Source organism: Acomys minous (assembly GCF_964271855.1).
Source record: "Acomys minous genome assembly, chromosome: 1".
Taxonomy (NCBI): Eukaryota; Metazoa; Chordata; class Mammalia; order Rodentia; family Muridae; genus Acomys; species Acomys minous.
In genome coordinates, this window is record NC_140483.1 from 109,017,033 (window position 1) to 109,039,954 (window position 22,922).

The 22,922-nt window shown below is 42.7% G+C and overlaps 1 protein-coding gene across 3 annotated transcripts in view; it reads right to left on the minus strand.

Annotated features, from left to right (window-relative positions):
* The window catches only part of LOC311592542 (serine/threonine-protein kinase Sgk3), a 112,756-nt gene that overhangs the window by 61,922 nt on the left and 27,912 nt on the right, over positions 1-22,922 (minus strand). Inside the window, exon 2 of one of the 3 annotated variants that reach the window (XM_084773078.1) lies at positions 21,066-21,184. The exons of 1 other annotated variant lie outside the window; for it this stretch is intronic. The gene's annotated coding sequence lies outside the window, so the exon portion shown is untranslated. Of the gene's footprint in view, positions 1-1,100; positions 1,240-21,065; positions 21,185-22,922 lie in introns of those variants that run through there. One more of the 3 variants, XM_084773077.1, reaches the window with a different exon arrangement.

A 22,922-nucleotide genomic window follows, 5' to 3' on the forward strand; every position in this document is an offset into this window, starting at 1 on the left:
CTCCAAACTGCTCAGACCTGTAACCACCTCCGGCTTCCAGGCTCTCACACTCCTGTTTCCGTGTGGCAAGCTACGGCCCAAGAAGCTGTCTGTTTACCTACCTACTTTGGGGTGCTCTGCTTTATGCACTTCTGCAATGGTACAGTACAAAATAAGCACTCGCCTCAAACAGCACGAGCTTTGCACCAAGTCTTAAGAACTCCTTTTAGGGGCTGGCAAGATGGCTTTGAGGTTAAGAGCACTGGCTTCTCTTCCAAAGGTCCTAAGTTCAATTCCCAGCAACCACATGGTAGCTCACAACCATCTAAAATGACATCTGGTGCCCTCTCCTGGCATGCAGGCAGGACACTGTATACATAATAAATAAATAATAATAATAATAAATAATCAGAATTGCTTTTAAACAAATGGGTTACACTCGCCCTAAAAAGTATCTTCCTTCCTCTGTCTTTTAGAATAGCCTCCAAAGCTAAGGTTGATGAGTTACAGAGTGTAGTTTTAGTTCATGGGCAGCATATGTGCCGGAGATGGTGGGTGTTTCCATCCCAAGCACCAACAGAAGAAAAAGGGAGGTGTTTGCAACGTAGGGAGGGACTGATTTGAAACAACGTGATGATCACCCAGAGTACCGCTTAGTACTAGAGAAAAGAACCTTTAGGACGCAGTTCACCAACTGTCTCACAGGAATCTATCTCCCCGAGCATTTCAGACAACAGACAACCTTAGAGATTCATGCTCATCAGAATGCAGAGCGAAAGCAACCAACATTCGTTGCCAGGCACTAGGTATTAACCCAATCTTTGCAACAATCCTGTAAGATTACAGTACCATCACCACCACTTTACATACGTGAAAACCGTGGCGCACAGAAGCTGAGCAAACCGCTTATGTTTTTTGGTTAATAAGTACACCAGAGCTCAGATATTTCAACTCAGAAGCCTGCGCGCTAATCTCCAAGCCATGCCCCCTTCTGGAACCCTCTCGTCCTCCTAACAGTCCCTGACTAGTCGCACCTTTCGGTTCTGGCCAGCAACACTTAGTCAACGTCCATAACCGAGCACCACCCGTGTATTTTAAAGAAAATAAAGACCGTACGCTACCTGAAATTTCTGGGGGACTCAAGCCTCCTCCTGCGGAGCAAGTGCGGTGGCCAGCGCCGCACCTCCTGCAGGGCCCGCGAGTGGCCAGCGAGCAGTCCCGCAAGGACCCGCCCACGAGCCGTGCCCCGCCCCACTCGCGCGCGCGCAAGTCCCGCTGGGCAGCCAGGGCACACCTGTGGTCCCCAGCCCTCGGTTCCCACCGCGCTCGCTCTGCGGCCTGCCCGCTTACCTTGGGGGACCTAGAGCTCTCTTGGCGCGTGGCAAGCTGGCAGCGCCACACTTGCAGCGCCATCCAAGCCGAGAGGGCCACTCCACCTGCCCCCAGGGCGCCTGCCGGCGGGCGCCCCACCCCCATCTGTGTCCTGCCCCCGCCAGTCACCTGGCGCCTGACCAAAGTTTCCGCAGACCGCATCCCTAGAGGCCCTGAGTAAATAAAGCCAGACTCTCCCTCCCTCCCCTCCCCTCCCAGTGAGTGGGGGTTGACCTGGAGATGTAGGGCAGTGGGGAAGGCAGGTACACCCGCGGAGGGAAGGGAGGAAAGGACTCTCTCCCCGTGTCTAGCTGAGGTGAGATCTTTGACAAGGTTCACTTCTGAGTCATTGTTCCACATGCAAAGAGTTACTGAGGATCCTATTCAGTGGGGCAGAGAAAATAACACAGCTACTAGCCTCCATCTCAGGCCCCCTGCCTCGTTTTAAAAACTGTTAAGAAGGGCATGGTGTAGCGCTCAGTCTGCAATCAACACTTGAGAGGCAGGTTTGGCTCACCGTGAGTTCGAGGCCAAACAGCCTATAGACAGATGGATAGATAAAGTGGACTTGACTGGGAGGTGAAGGCAAAGGGATTAGATTCAAGGTCACCCTAAGCTACTTGACACCCTGGAGAGAGGGGAGCGAGGATGACAACATAAAAGCAGGAGCTAGGAAGGGAGGGAAGGAAGGAATCATGGGTGCTGACCACAGGTAAGAATTCTCACCCTCAGCTTAAATTATAACCATTCGCCCTCTCTCTCAGGCGCGTTTTAAGAAAGCAGGTCTGTCACACCCAGGCCAAGTTTGGCAGAGTTAAATAAAAACTGTCAGAGACCTTTCTTGGTACTAGGCACCAGCAGTCTGAACTTAAAAATCAGATTGTACTCACTGAAGTCCGATGGGACTAAAATTACCTCACCTTTTCAGACAGGAGAATGGAAAATACAGAAATGTCCTGAATAGGCCAATAATTCTTCTATTATTTAAACCTTTAGTTATTATTAAAAAAAAACAACAAAAAAGAAAAAAATAAACAACCCTCAGTAATCTACTGTTAACCAAGCGATAACTTTTCTATGTCCGGCTTCCCTGTCCCTACCATAATAGGAAAGCAACTTGACAAATATAATCCCTTCTCTGCCTCTCTTTCTTCCGCCTTCTTCTCTCTATAAAACCAGTCTCTTCTGCTGGTCTCACTGGAACGAACATCCCTTCACTTTTATGTTCTCAATTCTAGAACAGCAAAGTAAAAGCAATTAAGATCTGTAAGTCCATTTATTTTTCAGGACTGAGGTCTGAACCTAGGGCCTCATGCAAGCGAGACTCGAGCTCTGACACTGAACACGCTGAACTAAATCCATCTAGCAATTTTTTTTTTCCTTTTCCTGACAGCGTGGGTGCCCATAATGTATTACTTCACGGTTTGTGATTCGATTTGTGGATAAAAGAAAGCAAGAGTAGCTGATATTTTAAACTATGAATGCATCTAAGTTTGAAGGTGACATGAATCCACTCATTGACTGATAGCTGGGAAACACAGGGCTCACTTTACCATATTGTAGAAACACAGACACTCAGTAACCTCCACTACAAGAACTTCAGAAATGAATGCCCAGAGGCCAGCCACAGTGCCCATCCTGCAGGGAAGTTACAAAATCTCTAAATGACCTTCCCAACTTCCTCCTGCTCAGCCCAAAGAAGAAGAAATAGAAGGAATAGCCCAGTGGTGTTCATAAAATAGGCGAGATTTAAAAACAGAACAAGATGATGGGTATGGTGGTGCACGCCTCTAATCCCAGCAATGTGAGTTCAAGGCCAGCCTGGTCTACAAAGTGAGTGCAGAACAGCCAAAGCTACACAGAGAAACCCTGTCTCGAAAAATCAAAACAAAAAACCAAAAGAACAACAAAACCAGAACAAAACAAAGCCTCTGAGATCTATGGCATGGTATCACTTCATTCAGACGGTTTCCCAAATTTCCTGTGTGTGGTAATAAGGGATGATACTCTTTTTAAAGATTTATTTATTTACTATACAGTGTTCTGCATGCATGTACACCTGTATGCCAGAAGAGGGCACCAGATCTCACTATACATGGTTATGAGTCACCATGTGGTTGATGGGAGTTGAACTCCAGACCTCTGGAAGAGCAACCAGTGCTCTTAACCACTGAGTATTTCTCCAGCCCAAGGATGATACTCTTGCCCAAGACCAAACCTTTGTCCTCTCTTCTTCACCAAGGTCCCTAGATCCTCAACTTCCCCTGTTTCAGAGTCTCTTCAATAGCTTTTTCGCAGTTTCATTGCCTCTTTGTAGAAAGTACAAACTAAAAGGACTACAGATATTAATTCTGACTCTAATCTCGTTTTTGGCAAACCTCCAGCTTCGCTCTTGTATGACGTCAGTCTGACTGGTTTCTTTACAGTACCTACAGCATTATAGCTAACAGTCCTACCACTGCCTCTCAGCTCAGAGGATCTTCTTTGTCCTGACACTATAACGTATTTTGAAACAGGGGTTCTCTGTGTAGCCTTGGCTGTCCTGGACACACATTGTAGGCCACAGCAGCTATACTGTTCTCTATTATTCAAACATTTATCTCCAAAACTAAAATGTAAGCTACTTAGCAAATTTACCCAGAAACCAGAAAATGAAGGCAGAAAATCTGACTTTCAACATCTCAAGAAGCCTAGTTAAAAATCTCATATCCAACTACAGTTTGATTTTCAAGTAACCAGCAACAAGATTCTCCAATTTTCATTACTGAAGTATTATGATATTGAAACACTGTCATCACCTAAAATGTGATGGCATGCATCAGCTATGAATATGGAGAGATTTATTTGGAGAAGGGAAGGGGAGAGGAGTTAGGCTCTGAGTGAAGCCATGAGAGGAGAGGGAGGGAGGGAGAGGGGCAGGGGTGGGGGTGGGACCCTTAGGGAAAGTGCAAGAGAGGTGAGAGGGTGAGAGAGGTAAGGGGGGCGGGGCTTGTCCTTTTTATATCCTGGGCCTCTGGCACACCTAGTGGTGGGCAGGTGATGATGTCAGAGGTTGCTAAGTAACCTGGAGGCAGGCTCATGCAGCTGCTTATATGCCAACAAACACTACATATCACACAGTATCATGTGCCTGATACATATAAAAACGGGAAAATAAGTAGTTATTATATCAGACTTGTTTTGAAGACTGAATCCTTGAGATTCATGGAGACAACAACAACAACAACAAAAAAAGCATGAGTTAAGCATGTAGGTCAATGGTGGAGAGCAAGGCCTTGGGTTCAATAGCCAGAGCACAAAAAAGAAATAGCTTGTTTTCTTTTCTTTCCTCTTTTCTTTTCTTGAGACATGGTCTCTCTATATAGCCCTGGCCACCCTGGAACTCACTACATAGAATAGGCTGGTCTAGAAATATCAGAGATCCACCTGCCTCTGCCTTCCAAGTGTTGGGATTAAAGGCATGCGCCATGACAACCAGAAAAAAAAAATATCTACTCTTTCTCTCCATTACCCATCACAAATGCTTAAAAAGCATAGGTCGGTCTATGATTATTTTCAACATTCTTTAAGCTCTTGCTTTCCCTTCATGTAACTTCTGATCTTTTTTATTGCCCCATACAAGTAAAATAGTGATGGCTTCCCTTTCCAATTTCAAATAAATTCTCAAGGCTAAGATACAAATCACACAACAAGTCCCAAAGTTGGACCAGGGAGGTTTTTCACATTCCAGAGATGAACCCTCAGTTTACAGTACCAGTTCTAGGAAGCACTACACGCTACCATGATTGGTGTACATTTCTTTAACTGCAGTCTCACCCAGGGACAACAGAAGAGGAACCACTAGCAAGCAAGAGTGAAAACTTCCGTGACCTATCAAGGGCCTCCTGTGCTTTGAAACTGTCGCTGGCATGGGCTCAGAAGCCTGGCCCAAATAATCGATGAATCACTACTAACAACAAACTGTTACAACGTTCTGGAGATTTAAGAAATATTAACCAGGCAAACCAAACAACAGTCACTATCGGTTTATAGTGTGAGTGTACCAGAGGCTATCAGGTATAAATTCTCTTCCTCTTGTCAAAATGCAAGGTGGCCATTAAGAGTAGAGCTTTAGGGGCTTCTGAGTCTAGCTAATATAGAGTAACAAAGACCAGGTTGCCACTCCCACATGAACCAACAGGAAAAAGAAAATGACCAGAATGAAAAAAGTTATAAATACATACATACACACACACACACACACACACACACACACACACACACATATATATATAAAATACAAGACACTATTATCAAGCCATGAAGGCACAAAATCCTTCAGAGAAGAAAAACAAGCAGGGTTTACTCCAGCTTACTGTGCACTGAGAACCTCACAGGCCATAGTACAATATAGGTAAATGGAGGGAAATTCAAGCACTCTCCAAGAGATGAGGAATAAATCGGGGAGACTGTGATAGAGTCCACACGATAAAGCCTGAGAGCCAGCTAACTGCATGGAGGGCCCCTGGAGAACTTCACAGTACTGTGTGTGTGAGGAGCCTGAGAGGGCAGGAACGAAGGAAGCACCTGCAGCAGAGCACTACAGACATCACACTGGGCCCTCACAGAGAGTTCACCCTGAAACTTCCCAGCTCAGGTGGGCAGAGCCCTCATAACGACCTCATCTTAGTTCTAGGGAGGGATTAGCCCTAACCGAAATGCTGCTTGGTTCTTGTTTAAAAAAAAAAAAAAATCACAGTAGGATGGTCTGGAAGAACAAGGTGCTTTCCATTGCTGGACTCCATATCCCATTAAATCGAGCACAATTACATGAAGATATAAACAGCCAGCACCCAATAAAACAAACTGACAGTATCTATCATCAACCCGCACCACTGAGTATTATAAGACATGCAAAAGAGACAAAAGCCCAACTTATGATGCCGAGAAAAAAGCCAATTCCTGAAGCGGAGCCACCCTGGCATACACGTTAGAATTGACAGAATAAGATATCAAACCCGTTCATAAAGGTAAAAGAGATAAAATTTTCCATACAGTACAAAATAGCAGCTACTTGGATTAGCAGGCACAGAGATGGGAGACACTTTCTAAAATGAAATACACAAAGGAAAAGGAGTTCAAATTTAAGGACGGAGAACTAAAGAGTGGTGGCTCACACCTTTAATCCCAGCACTCGGGAGGCAGAGGCAGGCAGATCGCTGTAAGTCTGAGGTGAGCCTGGTCTACAAAGTTAGTCCAGGACAGAGAAACCTTGCCTCAAAAAAAAAAAAAAAAAAAAAATTGAAATCTCGCCGGGTGTGCTGGTGCATGCCTTTAATCCCAGCACTCGGGAGGCAGAGGCAGGTGGATCGCTGTGACTTCAAGGCCAGCCTGGTCTACAGAGTGAATCCAAGACAGCCAAGGATATACAGAGAAACCCTGTCTCGAAAACCCAAAAACAAACAAACAAACAAACAAGAAAACTAATAATCTATCATGGACTTTATAGCAGATTCCTAAGTAAAATATATGCTCAATGGCACAGAGGCTGGAAGGAGAAAAATGATTCTGAAGTAATGTGCTGTGATCCAAGTGAATTGAATGCAATGAAGCAAAGTACGTAATCCCAACCCCTTAAAAGCCACAAAAATAAGAGAGAATTCTTCCACGTGCAAAATTTCTCTTACATTTTTTTTTTCGTGTGTGTGTATGTGTATGTGCCATGTGTGTGGAGGTTACCTGCTGAGCCATCTGTGCAGGCCTTGACTTTACAGTACACATACAACACAAAAGCAGAGGGGAACCAGCGAGGTAAAGAGAGGGCATAGGGAAGAGCGAAGGAGGGTAACAGGGGTAGAGAATTCATGTTTTATCTGTGGAATCTAGATTTAGCACATGAATGCAGAAGAACGGCTGTCTGGGATTTAGAGGAGAAATGCTGGTGGGAATCTGAAATTATGTAGCCATTGTGGAAATAAGTTTGAAGGATGCTCGAAAGCTTAAAAACAGAACTACCGCATAACCCAGCTCTTTCACCCCTGCATATGCCCGGAGAATTCCACACTCTGCCACAGAGTTATCTGCACCCCTGTGTTTACTACTCTATTTACTGTAGCAAGAACTGGAATCTACCTAGTTGTCCACCAACAGGGTGCTAAACATTACAAGTGAGACAGCACGCAACAGCCATGAATATGGAGATAAGTATTTGGAGAAGGGAAATGGAGAGGTGTTGGGACTTGAGTGGGCCATGAAGGTAGAAAGGGACAGAGACAGAGGCAAAGACGGGGGTGGAGGGATTGTGGGGTGGTGGTGTGTGAGTTGGGGGGGGCCTTAGAAAAAGTGCAAGAGTAAGAGAGTGCAAGAAACAATGGATGGTTGGTTTATCCTTCTGTTCTGGGCCCGTGGTGCACACCTAGTGGCAGGCAGGTGATGTCTGAGGTTGGTAAGCAACCTAGGGGCCAGGCCGCCTACATGCCAACACACGGTTGTGTCCCTAGGGTCCCAGCTATATGGGAGGCTGAAAGGTAAGGGGGTCACTTAACCCAGGAGTTATTGCATGGCAACGCTACAAGACTTCATCTCAGAAAAAGAGAAAAAGACCTTAACACCATCCCACTAAGGGCTGAAAAAATAATATCTAGTGTCAGCCTCATGCTTTCTGTATTCTTACCATGAGGTAACTCCTACTCTGCTTGCATGAACAGCAGGCTCCAAGCAAAACCAAATACCCCTTTTTATACCAAATAGTTGCTCATTTCTCTGCAGATAAAAGTCTTGCTTAGCCTTCAAGCTATAATTCAAGTACAAAGCCTTCAGGAAATCTCTTTATTCCCAACAACATTTCAACTACATCCATTTTAGTGATCTGTGATTATTTGTCCTTTCTTAGACAATTGTCACCCCAATGGGGTACACTGTGTGAAGGTGTCTAGTGAGATCTTGGTATTGCTATTTCTTTGCTTGCTTGCTTTTTTTTTTTTGAGGGGGAGTGTTGTTTGTTTGTTTGTTTGTTTTGAGACAGGGTTTCTCTGTGTATCCCTGCCTGTCCTGGAACTCACTTTGTAGACCAGGCTAGCCTCAAACTCACAGGGATCTACCTGCCTCTGCCTCCCGAGTGCTGGGATTAAAGGCGCGCGCTATCACCCATCACCGCCCACCTGGTATTGTTATTTGTACGGCCCCAAACAGGTCTTACATTTTGTAAATATTTGTCCTTCCTCACTTGCCTATGGGTTGTACTAAAGAGCTGATGAATAATAGCTGGGCAGGAAGTAGAGGGTGGAATTTCAGAGAGACAGAGAGTGAGACACCCACAGAGAGAATGAGACTCTGGGAGAAGCAAGCAAAGGCTGGAGAGGGTGGAGCAGAGAGGCAGAGCTCCTGGCTAGCAGCAGTCAGGGTAAGCATTAGGCTAGACGGCTGGCTAGGCAGCAGCCCCGGCTAAAAGGCCTCAGCTTTAAAATGTTAAAAAGCCCCCGTATCATTATTGATGCTGCTGGCGGGCCCCAAAGTTCCACTCTAGTCACCAACAACCACCTGTGATTCATCCTACCATGCCCACAGTCCTTGACGTACTCTTACCAACAGCATGCAATGAGATATTTGCTGCAGATAATAAGATTAATATAAAGTGACTTTTCCATTAGAGATCTTAGCGTTCATCTGAATATGTTTTCCTGGGACTCCAGCATGTTAAGACACATCCATAATTTCCTAACAAAACAGATACTATTTCTAAACAATAATGTAATTATTTGTGTTCTTAAGAGTAATTGCTGGTAGGTTTAACTATAACCGTCATAGTAAAAATAGTGGCAAGCATTCACACAGTAGGTATGTGCAGGCCTTCCATTCACGCCATAGATGCTGATTTGATCCTGATCCACACAGTCACCCCATGAGCCAAGTGCAATGACTAGGCCCACTCATTCTACAGGCAAAGAAACTCCAAAATAGTGAGTAACTTGCCCAAACGTCTCCGTGTGGTTGGGATCCAAGCCCAGGCACTGGTTCCAGATCCCAAGTTTTTAAGCTGGCTGTAATAGTAGCTCAATAAAAAGACACAGAAAATTTTATAAAGAAAGAGTTCTGAAAATACAATTCTCACTGGGCAGTGGTGGCACACGCCTTTAATCCCAGCACTCGGGAGGCAGAGGCAGGTAGATCACTGTGAATTCGAAGCAAGTCTAGGACAGTCAAGGCTACACAGAGAAACCCTGTCTCGAAAATGCACCCCCGCCCCCCAAAAAAAAGAAAAGAAGAAAGAAAAAAGAAAAAGAAAATACAATTCTCCTGATTTGACTTCCAATACAATTTCTCTACAGTACAATACAGGAACACTGCTTTGTTTAACGATATGCCGATTTACATAAATTTTACTGTTACAGTGATGAAAACACTGAACTCTAGAAATAGAATTACTGAAGTACTGTAATTATATCCTATCTCCATTTAGCAGTGGTCCAGAGAAAATAGAATTTGATAAACAATTAGATGTTCCTATTAGGAGGAAACACAAATTGTTAAATTTGACATCCAACTGAATCTGACCCCCCAACTCTCAGCAATCAGTTCTTTTCTGTTAATCTGAGTAATTTTAGATGACACTAGAATCTAGGATGGACCCCTGGGTTGCAGTTTGTGTAAAATGATTTATCTTATATGGCCAGTACTTCTTAATTCATGGTAAGGGATTACTCATCCTTTTAAAGTGCTATATATATATCCAGATTTTATTTATTTGTTTATTTTCTTTGTCTTTTTCTTGCTTTTTTTTTTTTTTTTTTTTTTGGAGACAGGGTCCTGGACTTGCTTGGTGTAGACCAGATTGGCCTTGAACTCACAATGATTTGCCTGCCTCTGCCTCCGGAGTGCTGGGATTAAAGGCGTGTGCCACCACTCCTGGCCTCTTTGGATCTTTCAATCCTTCCTCTTCCTCTTCCACAAGATTCCCCAAGCTCCACCTAATGTTTGGCTGGGGGTCTCTGCATCTGTGTCCACCATCTGCTGGGTGAAGCCTTTCTGATGACAGTTCTGCTAACCTCCTGTGTGCAAGTACAGCAGAGTATCCTGAGTAGTGTCAGCAGTGCGCTCTCGCTCGTGGCATGGGTCTCAAGTTGGGCCAGTCACTGGTTGACCATTCCCTTACTTTCTGCTCCTTCTTTATCCCTGCAGCTTCACAGACAAGGAAAAAAAAAAATAAATCTTAAAAAAATAAAATAAAATGGATAGGTTCAAAACTAGTTTACTAGTTTGATATAAGAAAAAGCTACTGGGAGCTGAAAGAAGAAAGGATTAAAAATTATTATATTAAAAAATCTTCCAGGCGTGTGGCCCACACCTTTAATCCCAGCACTTGGGGGGCAGAGACAAGTGGATCGCTGTGAGTTCGAGGCCAGCCTCGTCTACAAAGTGACAAAGCTAGTCCAGGACAGCCAAGGCTACACAGAGAAACCCTACTCAAAAACAAAAACAAAAACAAAAACAAAAAACCAACAACAACAACAACAAAACCTTACAGATGACTTTGTTTACTACTCCGGAGGCAGTAGGACCTGGGAGAATGGAGGGGATAAATGAAAAGGAATAAAGTCTCATGCAACACCCAGCTTTATTCAGAGCATCAGACAATTTATGGTTAAGAGGAGTCACCTGGGTAAATTGTGCAATCACAAGGACAAGTCAAATGTAGCAGACAAACAGCATGTGCAAAAAAAAAAAAAAAAAGTTTTCCATAGAGGTATATAAACAAATACCTTTAACCCAGCAGTTTTCAGCCTTTGGGTTGTGGCCCCTTTGGGGTTTAATGACTCTTTCACAGGGGTTCCTACAAACCACTGGAAAACACAGATATTTACATTATGATTCATAACAATAGAAAAATGTCAGTTATGAAGTAGCAACAAAAATCATTCTATGATTGGGGCCAACCTAACATGAGGAACTGAATTAAAGAGTCAGAGCATTAGAAAGACCGAGAACCACTGCTCTAGTCAGTTGTAATGAATAATCTGAAATAAACTCACTCCTATCAGCTGTACCTGGGAGGGGCAGGCAAGCAGGATCCAAGAACAATTCTGTGTTTTTCGAAGAACCTGAGGTCATGAGACTCTTACTTGGTTTTCTTGGAGTTTTCTCACAAGTGCTCAGAATTCTCCTCCCAGAACTCCACTCATGGGTTATGTGTCAACATACTTGAAAAGGGGGTTATTTTAAATGGTGTAAAAATAGGTTGCACATGGCAGTGTATGCCTGTAATTTTTGAAACTCAGGAGGCAGAGGCAGGAGGATTGTCATGATGTAAAAGGCCAGGCTGGTCTACATAGTGAGTTGCAACCAGGACAAGATAGCAAGACTGTCAAAAAATAAAATAAGGTGTGCATTTAATAAGTTCTATTTAAGTAATCACATTGGTGGTTGTAGCGTTATCATACTTGAGAACTATTTATCCTATAAAATCTATAACTACCTTGATGTCTTACAACCAGGCCTTTTAGCTGGACGGAGACACATACACAGACACACACAAACACACACACACACACACACACACACACACACACACACACACACTGGAAGGTTGGTAATTAAGGCATTCCAAAGCCATAGACGTCCCTGCCTCTGACAAACAAATGAATAAATGCAGAAGTTTACAAAGATGCTAAGAAATTTAGAAAATAACTAAGAAATTAATTTTGGTTGGTACTAAGGAACTAAACAGTTATTTTGGAAATTGGTAATAAAGAATAGAATGAAGCTTCCATTCTGACTTCCCAATAAGAAGGTGCATCCCAAAGAAGCTACAAGAAGGAAGGGTCAGCAGGAGAAAGTTTGTCTTCATAAAAGATTTGCAGCTAATGAATAAAGGAGAGAGGCAGGCTGGGTAGAGTTCAGTGGTAAAGCATCGCTCAGCAAAGGGAGGCCCTTAAGCCCAATCACAGGTATCCAAAAAGGACAAAAATAAAAAATGGACAAACAAAACACAGAACCAAAAACTTTTTCTTTTTTCTACTTTTTTTTTGTTTGTTTTTTGGTTTTTTGGTTTTTTGGTTTTTTTCCAGACAGGGTTTCTCTGTGTAGCCTTGGCTGACCTGGACTCTCTTTGTAGACCAGGCTGGCCTCGAACTCACAGCGATCTGCCTGTCTCTGCCTCCCAAGTGCTGGGATTAAAGGCGTGTGCCACCACACCCGGCCTTTTTTCTACTTTTTAAAGTATTTTATTTAATTTTAATTTATGTGCGTTGGTGTGAGGGTGTCAGATCTTGGAGTTACATTACAGACAGTTGTGAGCTGCCATGTGGATTCTGGGAATTGAATGCAGGTCTTTTGGAAGACCAGGCAGTGCTCTTAACCACTGAGCCATCTTTCCAGTCCCCACAAAAACCTTTTCTAATGACTTAAATTATGAACTATTGAGTAATACACAGTGATTACCAATGGCTACTTGCATCCTAAAAAGCCAGCTGACTGAACATAATTGCTTCCTAAAACATCAGTTATAAAGACTCTTTCAAAAATATTTGAATACAAATCTCATTACATCCCTACATTTATCTTCCACTTTATAGGAAGAAAGGTCACAAACAAAAGCTAAATGACATCAGGATATAAGTAGAAACAGTCTGTGGAAAGTTCTCCAGGACAAATGACCTTCTTTCTTCATTATGCAAATTGTAAGAAGAAATTAAAGACAGTGGATAAGCAAAAGACTCAAAATGAGCTATTGCTTGGGTTGTCTGGTCTTATGTGGATATTGATCAGCCTAAAAAAGGCGGGGGGTGGTGCCTGGAGAGATGGCTCAGAAGTTAAGAACACTGTCTGCTCTTCCAAGGATCCTAAGTTCAATTCCCAGCAACCACATGGTGGCTCACAACCATCTATAATGAGATCTGGTGCCCTCTTCTGTCATGCAGGTGTACATCAGGCAAAACACTGTATCCATAATGAATAAATAAATCTTTTTTTAAAAAAAACTGAAAAAATGTGAGGCAGTTGGAGAAATTTGAACATGACTGGATATCTATCTGGTGACATAAAGAATAAATGATTTTCTAAATGTGGTACTATTTCTTTAAGAGTCTAGAATATAGAAATGTTGCATAAACATGGGCGAGCAACAACTAATGTCTGGATTAGTTTCAAACTAACCCAGGGAGCAGGGAGTAGGAAGGGTAATTAGCTGAAATCAGAAGCAGCTATATTTAGATCACGTTGAAACTGCAATAAGTTCATGGAAGTTAATTACATACTTCAGGCTACTTCTAAGTTTGAGGTTTTCTACAATGAAAAGCCCGTTTTACTAAAACACTTCACTCAGAGGAATGGTCAGATGGGGACTAGTGCTATGCACTTTATAAGTCAACCTGTATCAATCTTTTTTTAATTTTTAGAAATATGCATATATCTTATTTATTTTTCCCTTAAGCACCGCAAAACAATACCCAGGGTCTACCTTGTAGTTGCAACAGGACTGACTCATTCTCTCAACAATCCTCCTGCCTCAGCATCCCATGCTAGGATTGCAATCATTAGCCACCAGATTTGAGTCATGAACTTTATTTCTAAGAAAACAGCCCTATTACTGACATAAAAATACACATAACTGGCCAGGCGTGGTGGCACACACTATAATCCTAGCGCTCAGGGAGGCAGAGGCAGGTGGACCTCTGTGAGTTCAAGGCCAGCCTGGTCTACAAAGTGAGTCCAGGACAGCTAAGGCTACACAGAGAAACCCCGTCTCAGAAAAAAAAAACAAAAAACAAAAAAACAAAAAATAAAAATAAAATTGTTAAAAAAATAAGCATATGACTTAGTTCTAAACTGAACAGTATAATATTACCAATGTTCAAAATATAATCACATAATTCTGGAAGGCCCTAAGACCTCTTCAGGGAGTCTGTAAAGTCAAACTATTTTTCAGTAATTCTAATGTTATTTACCTTTTTCAATGTGTTACAATTATACTGGTAAGAACTCCTGGTTCCCTGGCCAGAGTCAAGGCAGTACACAGTGGTACACTGTGTTAGCAGTCACTGCACTCCTCCTGGATACATACTTGCAGTAAAAGGGAAGGAAGCTAGGGCCAGAGAGAAGGCTCAGCAGCTCAGAGCACATATGTCTGCTCCTGGGGAGGATCAGCCAAGTTCAGTACCCAGCACTTGGATGAGGTAGCTTGCCACAAACTTCGACTCCAGCTCTAGGGGACCCAGCTCCATCTCCTGGCCTCCTGGGCCACCTGAACTCATATGCAGGTAAGCACGCGCGCGCGCGCGCACACACACACACACACACACACACACACACACACACACACACCATAAAAATTTAAATAATCTTTTTTTAAAAGTAGATTATGGGCCTAAACCTCACTGGTTGAGCCCTTGCCTGGTGTATATGAGGCCCTGATTTCAATCCTTAGCACCACTATCTTTAAAAAGAATGTTGCTGAGTGGTATTAATTATTAATTTTTAACCTTGATTTTAATTTTCTGTTTGACAAAATAGGGCCTGTGCATAAAACCCTTCTGCTAAACACTAAAGACTAACGACTACAGGAAAACCCTACATGTGGCTGTGGGCACGCTGAACTAACTGCTCTAAGTAAGCATAAACCCCATATTTACTTGAAAGGAAGACTGGCAGATGAGTCAACTTTGCCAACTTGAGTATTTGGCAAATATTTTCTTGAAAATGAACAAATGGAGGCTGTCACATCAAGAAAAATAACTTAATGTGTTTGTTGGCGATGACATATAATACTCGAGCTTTCAAGCAAAACTTAAGTGTTTTGAAAATCTGTTTCTGCCACCATGAACCTCTCTGCTCCTCACACCCCACCAAGTGAAGTTTATTGATACATTCAGTGATATTAACTCAGTGGTTTTAAAAATATTTTTCAGTGAAATATATTAACATTAAAAAGATCTGAAAAAAAAAGATTAATGAACTAATACTTTCCAAATGACTAATAACATGAAATTATAAGACCACACAGGCATCAAAATCCACTCAAAATACAAGTGACTTAATAGGCTGAATGGTGTCCTTCAAAAGGATCTAAAAATGAGACTGTCACAGGTTATCTAAGTGAGCTCTAAATAGTGACAAGTGTCCTTGCAAGGGACAGAAAAGGAGAAGACGGAGAAACACGGAGGAAAAGGCCTGTAAAGACAGAGGTAGACAAACGCTAGACACTGGGGAAAGTGGCACGTACCATGCCCTAGTTATTGGAGAGAATTCAGCTAGCTTGTACCTGAGTTCAGACCCCCTCTGCCTTCAGAACTGTAAGAAAACAGATCTGAGAGTAAAGTGCTCAGAAAGTGAAAGAAGCGCTTGCTCCAGCAGCACACATACTAAAATGGGGCAATAGGGACAGGATTCACACGGCCCCTGTGAAAAGATGATAGGAAAATCTGCGAAGCATTCCGTTCCTCCAAGTGAAAAATGGGCTGCGGACGCACACACCAAGTATGTGTGAGATCCCAGTACTATAAAAATAACTAAATAACCTTGGGACTTGTTAGGACTTCAGGAACAATAGCCATGTTTAGAGGGGAGGGAAAGTGGATTTGTGTTCCATATACAAATGCGTGGCTAGAAGGTTGGCTTGTGAGAAAGAGAGGAAAACTGGCCAGGTGTGGTTGCACGCGCCTTTAATCCCAGCACTTGGGAGGCAGAGGCAGGCAGATCTCTGTGAGTTCAAGGACAGTCTGGTCTACAAAGTGAGTCCAGGACAGCCTGGGCTACACAGAGAAACCCTGTCTCGAAAAATGAGAGAGAGAGGGGGGGGGAGGGAGGGAGGAAGAGAGACTATACTTTCTTTTTCCCTTTTATCCCTCCATACCTCCCTTGCTCCCTCAATTCCTTCCCCCCTTTCTCAGCAAGTGGAGAAAGCATGCACTGTGTAGAAAAGTCTGGAGCTTTATGCAGTGTGTCTCCCTAATGGTTCTCACTTTGCACTTGCCTAATCATATTCCTGACTGCCCATGTGAGCTTGGATAATGGTTCTTCATGGTCAACGTCCTTCCACTTGAGCATAATAATGCTATAAGAGGTGACAGTGAGTACAACATAACGTCACATGGAAATAAATGTATTAAATACGGAGGAAAGAGGCAGGTGATGGTGGTGCCAGCCTTTAATCTCAGCACTCGGGAGGCAGAGGCAGGGGGATCTCTGTGAGTTTGAGGCCAGCTTGGTCCACAGAGTGAGTCCAGGACAGCCAGGGCTGTTACACAGAGAAACCCTGCCTCGAAAAACCAAAACAAACAAATAAATAAATAAATAAATGCAGAAGAAAGGAGCCTGCAGAATTCTAGGAGCCATGGAATTCTGGAGTCCAGCTCTTAGGGACTATGTACTCTTAGGTGAATTTTAACCAATTTGTGCTTCAGGATTGTGGATATAAATTAGAATGATGGTACCTATGTTTGTGGTGGTTGTGATTAGTAACTACAATTCAATAATACAATTGGCATCTAAGCCAAAGGAAGCAACCTGTACATGCCAGCCAAACATTCAATTTCTCATAATTTTCAGATCTTTTTCACCTAACGAGATCTCATTTGATCACCTCGAAACGCTTTTCACAGTCTTCACACCCCCTTCTACCACTATCTCCACCCCCCTCCAGCAACATCCCAAGTTCACAGAGGCCACCACGCTCGAGCCCCCACGCGGCTGTGGCATAGGCACCTGCTCTCAGCAGGCCCCCTAAGCTACTTCCTCTTTGCTTTCTGGAGAAGACCACAGGGCATCTCTTAAAAGACACTTTAAGCCCAGCGTTTCCGCCTGAACCGCTCTCCCCACCCCACAGTTTGATTTCTGGTCTCACCCTTCACCCTGACCACCTTCCGTACAGAGGTTCCCAGTGGCCCCTAAGTTACTTCCACCCTGCTGTGCTGGTTATTTATTTATTTATTTATTTAAATGGGCAACTTGGCGCAATACAGAATCACCTGGGAAGAGGGAACCTAGATGAAAGAAGTGCCTAAATCAGACTGACTTGTGGCCACGGCTGTGAGAGACTGGTCATGGATGTAGGAGGACACAGACTACTGTAGGTGACATTATCCCTGGGTGGGGGTCGGGGCTGGCCACTGAAAGAAAACTAGCTGAACATGAGCTAGAGAGCAAGGCAATAAACAGCAACCTTCCATGGCCCGTCCTTGCCTCCAGATTCCTGCTTTGAGTTCTTATTCTGACCTCCCTCCATGTGACCCAGAAGTATAGGACAAAATAAACCCTTCCCATCCCAAGTTGCTTTTTAGTTAAGAGCATTTTTCATGGCAACAGAAAACAAACAGGGCACCTACAATGTCATTAACAACCTTTGCGTGTCTATTTCCTTTACGTCCTCAGAGCCTACTGCAGCGTCTCCAGCATAATGCGACTAATTATCCTGGCTTGCTCTGGACTGAGTAATTTCTAGCACCCAAGGGCCCGAGTTCCAGAAAATGCCCTGCAGTCTTAGGTGGCTGGGCACCATACTGTGTACTCTGCAAGATATATTCAATGAAGACAGAGTCCAACCCAGCCGACTTCTCTTCCATCTCCATCATGCATTCTTTGACCCAGCATCATCGACTTTCACCCTGCTGGTACATGGCGGAGTGCTCTCCTTATGGCCAGCTCTACTGGACACTTGGTACTCCTTCATAGAACCTCACAGTAAATGATACTTAGCAATCAAAGATTATTCATGGTATACATATTCTTTTATTTTAGAGTGAAGCAAACCAGTGTTGAAAATAGCCACCTGTAGGCAAGCGCTGATGGCACACACTTGTGGTTCCCGACTTGTGAGGCAGAGGCAGAAGCCAATAACCTGGATTACACAGCAAGATCCTATAGCAGCCTTGGCTACTTTTGGGGGTCTTTTTTTCACACCCCTTATCTCCTCCCACCCCCAGGTTTCACCCCCTAATACTAGATAGGAAGAGACAAGGAGAGAGAGGAGAGAGGAAACTAATTTCTTTCCTTTGGTTCTTCTCTGACCACAGCTACTACCAAACTGCAACCAACCTCCCTGAACGGCCAACAACCACGCCCCACTATTGGGGCTCTAGCATTTATTTACCCTCCAAAGAGTTCCCAGAATTCCAAACCTCATACAATCGCAGAAACTACCTGCAGCTGGCAAAACCACACCTCTGCTAGAGCACGAAGCAAATCACAGTCAGCTGCTGCGGACAGTCTGAAGCAGCCCCACAGCCCCACACCTAGGATTAAAACAAAACCACTTTCTTATAATATTTCTATGTTTTTAGAGAAATCAAAATTCCAAAATTGTCCCTACAAGAACCTATATCAATCAAACAAACAAATATCCTTTTTCTTAAGTACATTAATATAGATAAATTCAAGTAACCATCTCATGCATTATTTGGCGTAATTCTAAATGTAATGACATACTTATGGTTTCGTAAAGTAATCACATGATATGATCAAAGACTGCTAAATACTTTCTGAGTAAGAAGTTTCCAGAACAGTTAACTCATTATACATTTAAAAAAATTATTTAAGAGCCAGGTATAGTGGTGCGTGCCTTTAATTTCAGCACTCAGGAAGTAGAGACAGGGGCATTCCTGTGAGTTTAAAGCTAGCCTAGTCTACATAGAGAGTTTCAAGTCAGGTAGGGCTACATAGTAAAACCCTGTCTCAAAAAAACAAACCAATGAACAAAAAAGTATTCAAGGCACTGGACAGTGGTGACTCATGCCTTTAATCCCAGCACTCAGGAGGCAGAAACAGGGGGATCTTTGTGAGTTTGAGGCCATCCTGGTCTACAAAGTGAGTCCAGGACAGCAAAGGCTACACAGAGAAACCCTGTCTTGGAAAAAAAAAGTATTTAAAGTAATGAGAAAAGCAGTTCTTTTTTCCCCTATGAAATCCAAACAAGAAATTTTCTTTTTCTCTTATATTCAGAAAATATAGGTACAGAAAATATTATGTTCTTGAAAGTCAACATGTAAAGTACTTAATTTATTTAGTAATTTTTAAAATTAAAAGAATGGTGTTATTTTTAATACACCAGGAACAGAGTGTCTCCTCTCATTTCCTAAGACTAAGTAACTGTGACCAATGTATAACAAAGGCAAGTGCCTGCGAATTGCTTGTTCACATAGTCCTCTTGCACACTGAACTCTAAGGTCTTTAAGGTGTCTTATTGTATCACTAACACTTAAACAAAGTGATGTGTGGCCCAGATAGGGGAGAAAAATAATTGATACAGGAACAAAGCGCAGAAATTCAGATGCACAACCATTATACAAACTAGTGTAATAAACTAGTTTTTTTTTTTTCAGAAAGGATGGTATTATAATAGAAATGGACCTAAGGTTTACTTGCAAAATATCTTCACACATATACAAAAGAAAGCACCAGAAACAAGTAGCAATTGCAAGGCTGACAGTGTGTGTGTGTGTGTGTGTGTGTGTGTGTGTGTGTGTGTGTATGTGTGTGTGTGTGTACACGCACATGTATATGAAACGTGTATACTACCAATCTTGGCATTCTTTTCTTTTTTTTTCTTTTTTTTTTTTTGGTTTTTCGAGACAGGGTTTCTCTGTGTAGCCTTGGCTGTCCTGGACTCGCTTTGTAGACCAGGCTGGCCTCGAATTCACAGCAACCCACCTGTCTCTGCCTCCCAGAGTGCTGGGATTAAAGGCATGTGCCACCACTGCCTGGCTCTTTTCTTTATATACAGCTGTATTACTGCTGGGTTTTGTTTGTTTGTTTGTTTGTTTGTTTGTTTGTTTGTTTTACCAGTAAGCGCTCCTGACTTCTGATTCTTATGCCTTGATAAACACAATAGTAAAACTGCTAGGCCAGTTGCTTATGCTGGAACCCTAAACCAAGTCAACATGTAAAGTACATGGGATTCGAACATACTGGTCATATTATCTCAAACTGTGGGTAGATGAGCGTTTTACCATATATATTTGCTGTGAATGTCCTTTGTCGTTTTGTTTATAAGAGTTTTTAAAACGTGACCTTGAAAACATCTTTAAAACCACTGGGTATTGTGGTATGCCCCTTTAACCCCAGCATTCAAGAAGCAGAGACAAGTAAACCTCTGAGTTCAGGGCTAGCCTGGCCTACAAAGTGAGTTCCAGGCTAGTCAGAGCTACAATGGTAAGACCCTGTCTAGAAACAAAACAAAAGCCAAAAACACATTTTAAACAATACAAATCTAAGTCTGCTATATATTAAAACTTTCCCCTTAAAAAGTGTAAGTGGGGACTTTAATTGCATAAAATAGGTATCAATAGAAGAAGCCACAGGAGAGAGGGCTCTGGGATTACGAGCACTTCCTCCTCTTCCAGAAGACTGGAGTTCAGCTCCCAGCAACCAAGTCAGGATGCTTGGTAATAATAGCCTGTAATTCTGGTTCCAAAGATTCCAACACCCTCTTCTCCCTCCTTCAGCACACACACACACACACACATGCACACATTCACACTCACTCACACACACACAATTAAAAACTAAAAAAAAAAAAAAAAGGTCGGGTGTGGTTGTGCACGCCTTTAATCCTAGCACTCGGCAGGCAGTAGCAGGCAAATTGCTGTGTTCGAGGCCAGCCTGGTCTACAAAGCAAGGCTAGGACAGCCAAGGCTACACAGAAAAACCCTATCTCGAAAAACCAAAATAATAATAATAATAATAATAATAATAATAATAATAATAATAATATAAATAAATAAATAAGAGCCATGTAACAATAGACTTACATAAAATTTACCACTAGTTTAGAATATCAGTATTCCAGATGCAAGAAACTCTTAATTCTTCTATGATGAAACAAGGCCGTTTTTGTTTATCTTGCCATATGGCGACCAAAGGTAGTGTTCTGCAAAGGCACACAATAGAATTACTTTCTGAAGAATAGCAAATGAACCCATATCTTATGCCACTCATATCTTCTTCACCATCTTCTTCTGTAAAGAAAATTAGAATGCCTAGTGAGTTTCTCAAGAAATAATTTAGTGGAGACTCAGAAGTCCCTGATGGCCAACACTGACATGACATGTTTCAAATTGATGAGTCTACTGTCTTTGTAAAAGCGATCCAGACAAATTGATGACAATAGTCCATGGGCAATTTTCAAAATTAAAATTGATGAGCATGCTCCTTCTGCATGTCAGAGCTTATTGATCTCAGGATTGGTGCTGATGGGAGTAAATACAAGCCAGAGTGCCACTGGGCTGCTCCTATGGGTCCCTCTCCTGCCCGAGAGTGAGCAGCAGGTCCCTGCTTCCTGTCATGGTGCTACCGTAACGGCAGGGAATACACAGAGCCCGGTATGGACAGGCATATTGACAATGCATTACCATAAGCAGGAAGAATCCATCAAACCACGACACGCTCATAATAAATTCCCCTCAATGACACCCAAAGTCCCCGCAACTTAGCAAACAAATTATCCAGAAATTCAGAATTTCCTTCCAGTAACTCAGGATTGTTTTTCTGTAGGTTGCTAATTCAGAACAAACAAGAACCAATTCTCTAGAAATCTCTCAGCATAAGTAAACATTAGTTCAGTGGTGGTATTTTTCAAATTTATGAAAACTATTTCCAAATTAAATTTTCTAAGACTTACAAGATCATGTAACTCTTTTTACTGGTAGATTTTGTTTGGTTGGTTCTTTTTTTAAAAAAATTATTCTTTGAGACAAAGTCCCACTTTTTAGTTCTGGCTGGCTTTGAACTCACAGCAATCCTCCTGCTTTAGTCTCCCAGGTGTGAGATTTTGACGAGCCGGTGCCTGTTGCTCTCTCCCTGGCTAACTCAAATGCTGAGAGCTGTGAGACAGGGGGACGATTCTGTTCCAAGCATGCTGGGTGTAGCACTGTGTGTACTTTGAGTTCTCGTGACACTAAGGTGTGGTGCCTGTTTTAAAAATAGACTGCTTTCCTAACCCCATTTAATTTTTTTTCTTTTTGAGCACGCGACCGTAGTTTTCAATCTCAGTAATGTCTATAAGATTTTGTACAAAGGAATTACTTAGAAATAAAAGACAATCTTTGAAGCCCGGTGGCAGTGGTGGCGCACGCCTTTAATCCCAGCACTGGGGAGGCAGAGGCAGGCAGATCTCTGTGAGTTCGAGCGAGGCCAGCCTGGTAAAAAAAAAAACAAAAAACAGCACAACCACAACAACAACAAAAACCAACCAACCAAAAACAAAGACACTGTTTGTATAAGCAGCTTCAACTTTTTTAGTGCATAGCAGAGTACCTGTTTTAGAAAGCCCAGGGACAGACTTGGGAGAAACAAGAGCTGAAGTGACACCATGTTTGTTATTTAAGAATGGTACGGTGTGTGGCTGGCCTCATGACCTTCTCATGTCTATTTCAACATAAAACCAGAACATCCCTTCATGTGTTGAACCTTTAGCCACTTAGAAACTTATTTTTAATCTGTTTAGATTCTTTATTAAAAGTGAACACAGGACAGGCATGGTGACATAGGCCTGAAATCTCAATATTGGAGAGACTGAGGAGGCATGGGAAGTTCTGGGCCAGTCTGGGTTGTGTAGGAAGACCCTGTCTCAACAGAGAAACAAAGCAAGCCAGCAGTCTGCTTCCAGC